This window comes from Drosophila rhopaloa, unplaced genomic scaffold (genome assembly GCF_018152115.1).
Source record: "Drosophila rhopaloa isolate 14029-0021.01 unplaced genomic scaffold, ASM1815211v1 contig_221, whole genome shotgun sequence".
NCBI classification, from domain to species: Eukaryota; Metazoa; Arthropoda; class Insecta; order Diptera; family Drosophilidae; genus Drosophila; species Drosophila rhopaloa.
The window spans coordinates 105205-109986 of record NW_025335108.1 but is presented as its reverse complement, the minus strand read 5'-3'; positions in this window follow the sequence as shown (position 1 = coordinate 109986).

Here is a 4782-nt window from a genome sequence, read left to right as displayed (position 1 = left end):
GCTTCCATCCGGACCCGATTGCAACGCAATGACCTTCCAGCTCAGCAATAGTTATTAGAGCCCCTAAATTTTCGCGCCAGTCACCTTGACTGTCAGATAGCTTTTTAATTTAAGATTCTATATACTTATTGTTAGTCTCAATTCAGAGAAGATCCAATAAATAAAATGCAAATGTTAAAAAAAAAAAAAAAAAAAATTTATAAACGATCTCCCTCTAGTCTTGACAAAGTCGCGTGTCCTTATGTACGCAGATGACGTTAAGTTATGCCTGCAATTTAACGAAATTTCTAGCAGTTCAGACTTACAATCTGACCTAAACGCTTTTCAAACATGGTGTTGTGAAAATCTATTGGATTTAAATAGCGCTAAGTGCAAAGTAATGACATTTTTTCGGGTGAACCCACAATATGCAACGTATACGCTGGGTGGTTGCGCGTTGTCTAGAATTACGCATGTTGATGACCTTGGCGTCCTCCTTGACCCTAAACTTAAGTTTTGTGACCATATTACTTCTATGGTGAATAAAGCCAGGAGAGTACTTGGATTTATTAGAAGGTGGTCAAAGGAATTCGATGATCCCTATGTTACAAAGACTCTGTTCATTTCACTAGTCCGTCCAATCCAGGAGTACTGTTCTGCAGTTTGGAGTCCTCAGTATGGTGTACATATAGACCGGATAGAGTCTGTGCAAAAGAACTTTTTATTATTTGCTCTACGGGGCCTTAACTGGAATGCAAGCCTTATTTTACCATCCTACTCTAGTAGACTTCTCCTAATTAATCTACCATTCTTAGTAAACCGTAGAACGATGCTTGGCACAACTTTTATCTATAAACTTATTCATAGGGATGCGGAGAGTCCCGATTTACTGGGTCGCATAAGCTTCTCCGTGCCTAATAGAAATATATTCCTCTTACATTAAATATTTGTAGATCTAACTTTGATATGCATGAACCGTTTAGAGTACTGTGTAACGACTATAATATACTATACCATAATACTTCTACTACCGACTCTTTGCCAAGCCTAAAATCATTAACTTTATCTTAGCACCAAATTAGTATTAGTATTAGTTTCGTACGTATTTGTAATTTTAGTCTGTCCGCTTCTACATTGTGCTTTTAACTTCTCGCGATCTCGCTTTTACGCCTAGTAGGCTCCGCGCGTAACAAGCACTGCTTGGTGTCGTAGTGCATCAACGTCCGAATTTGTTGCCCGCGGCGTGTTGGTGTTAGTAGCCAAAAAAAACAGCAACTCTTGCTCAACCTAACGTTCCGGTCGCCAAATACCCTATTAATCCGACGTAGTACTGACGCCAGAGGGATGCCCTGCGATTGCTCCATGTGCAAGAGGAAAATGGCAGCTGGTATAAAAGAACCTAACGCAGGACCTGAGGTATTTGTGCAAAAAAATGTAATGTTAGAGTTTATAAGCAAAACAATTAAATTGTTTCTTTTCTTGTGCTTGAAGATGGCCCTCACCAGTGCGCCTTGGTCTTGGTTCTTGCGGACTTCAAAAGGCATTTTTTCATCCAGTGCGACGAGTCACAAGTCGGAGTGGGTGCGGTGCTGTTTCAGCGAGATGCAGATGGCCAGGAGTAAACAATTGCGTTTTTTCGGCGAAAATGAACAAACACCAAATGAACTACACCGTGACCAAAAAAGACTGTCTCGTGGCTCTCCTGACCATCCGAAAGTTCCGACCATACGTTGAAGAAATGCCATTCACGTGCATTACAGACCATGCCAGTCTGAAGTGGTTAATGTCCATGAAAGACCTCTCAGGTCGGCTGGCAAGGCTACATCTCCAGGGGTACCACTTTAACAAGAGGAAAGCGGCAGCTGCAAAAAATTAAAAGCTATAGTTTATAAGAAACAAGAGAGAACGCTATAGTCGGGTGCCCCGACTATCAGATACCGTTACTCAGGTAAAAGGGAGTGCGAGGAGATGGAGATAGAAACTTTGATCACGCATAACTTTTTAACGAATGGTCCGATTTGAAAAATTTCTTCTACATTTCGATAGGTATTGATAAACACAATAAAACTGCATTTTTACTTTTCCGAAATATTTAAATTTTTAAAATCGTATATATGCGATTGTGGGCGTTAAAGGGGGCGTGGCACCTTTTTGAAAAAAAATTGCGCTGCGTAGGAACTCCTAAAATCTACATGCAAAATGCCAATCTTCTAGCTTTTATAGTTTCCGAGATCTCAGCGTTCATACGGACAGACAGACAGACAGACAGACAGACGGACAGACAGACGGACAGACGGACATGGCTATATCGACTCGGCTAGTGATCCTGATCAAGAATATATATACTTTATAGGGTCGGAAACGCTTCCTTCTAGCTGTTACATACTTTTGCACGAATACAATATACCCTTTTACTCTACAAGTAACGGGTATAAAAACAATTTAATTGTTTCTTGTCTTGTACTGAAAAATTGCACCTAGCTTTCAATTCTTGGCACAAATGTATGGATATAGTAGAGCTAGTTGTGCTTGCATTTATTTATAATAAATAAATAACATTATATTAACATTTATTATATACACATACATATAAACATAACGATTTTCATTTAGTTGAAAATCATCCCTGCCGCTATACATAACCAATACATAAGCCCACATATACAAGGAACTGCAGCAGTGAACTCTTTTCAAAATATAAAACTTTTAAATTTGTGAAAAATTTTCAAAACTAAACAAAACCAAAATGGCAGAACCAGTGATACTATTATCAGAAAACCATCTAAATCAAGCCCTGAACCAAATCATGCAAGTGCCGCAATTTGGAGGCAACACGCTCGAACTCAGCCCGTTCATCAGGAGGATAGATTTCATTCTGGAGCTGTACCCCACAACATGTATCCGCCAGGCGAGCGTATTCTTCAGTGTGATCGAAATGCAGCTTCACGGATATGCCCAGAGGATACTCAACTATCAACAGCCAGATGCTGGAGGGACTTAAGGAACGCTCTCATCAATGAGTACAAAACCCAGACGTCCTGCGATGAACTACTAAGTCGTCTGTATAACACCTCCTTTCCCGGGTGTATACGTAAGTTCGTTGAGGACATTGAGTCAAAATCTTTTATAATATTAAATAAATTAGCTTTAGAAAATTACGCTGCAAATACAATTTTATATACAAATGCTCTTAATAATACAGTTAAAGATGTAATTAAGAAACAATTGCCAGACAGACTTTTTATGACATTGGCTAAGTATGATATTACTAATGTTATTAAACTAAAATGTGTTGCGCAATAAAAGGGTTTTAATAAATCTACTATAACGCGAAATGACGTTTTCTGCGATGAAATCGCCAATGTTTATATTGATTGGTCATTTAACTAATATACAACTTAACACTTAAAACTCTGAACGACGTTCACACACAACGTCAACGTGAGCAAGACGAGAGACGGCTCTGAGTACAAAGAAATAACGCGTACTTCTCTTTTAAAGTAACCGAAAATAATGCAAGCTTTGATCAAGCGAGGGCATTTACCCCAACTTGACCGAATTCTTAAGCGAGTGAGAGAGCGCGTTCTTGCTTTCCCTCGCTACCATCGACGTCTCTGCTGCCAAAGATCGCTGAATGTGCTCCAATGCAGCTATGCAAAAACCTAAGCTCATCAGCAGTAACTAGCACCGTAATTTCTTTAACAACGTCAACTGTAACTACAACAACAACTGCAACTGTATCGACTGCGCGTTTAATGACATCATCAGCTAGCAGCGCAAATATTAATACGTCTGCCGCTGCGCTGCCCGAAAAACAGAACAAAAACAATGAATGTGCTAAGCCGGGTGTGCAGACTAGTATGGATCCCTACATCCAAATCAAAAGGAAGCTGAGCCTCTAAATTCTCAACGAAAAATAACCCGTAACAATGCTAGCCTAGCTGGAATAGAAACGCCCATTCAAACCGATTTAAAATCTTGGAAGATGCGTATGAGGTGGCCGAATCTACTGAAGTGGAGAAAAGGAAGCCAAAGCCTCCGCCCATTTATATTCGTGAAAAAAGTTCCAATGTTCTTGTCAACAAAATTATCGAGCTTATTGGAAAGGATAATTTCCACATAATACCTCTAGTAAAGGGCAACATCCAAGAGACAAAGGTTCAAATGAAGTCTGAAGATAATTAAAGAGTATTATCGAAATATCTTACCGAGAATAAAAAGAACTTTTACACGTATCAGTTAAAAAGTAGCAAGGGCCTGCAAGTCGTACTTAAGGGCATAGAATCTGACGTAACGCCTGCAGAGATAACGAAGGCGCTACAAGAGAAGGGATTTAGCGCTAAGACAGTCTTCAACATCCTTAACAGGGATAGAAAGCCGCAGCCACTCTTTAATGTTGAGCTCGAATCAGAAAATAAGCCCCTAAAGAAATACGAAGTGCACCCTATTTACAATCTTCAGTTCCTGCTGCAACGCAGAATTACAGTTGAGGAACCGCACAAACGCAATGGCCCGGTACAATGTGCGAACTGGCAAGAATATGGCCATACAAGGTCATACTGTAAACTGCGCAGTGTGTGTAGTTTGTGGAGATCTTCATGACTCCGCACACAGCCCAGCGAGCAAAGATGAATGCAACCCGAAAAAGTGCGGCAACTGCGGTGGCAATCACACTGCTAACTACAGAGACTGTCCTGTTTATGCGGAGCTGAAAAGTCGCATCCACCAGAGAGGAACTGCCGCCCGCACCCAAAATATACAGGTGACAGCTTTCAGATCAAACCCTGAAGTCTTCTTCTCGAC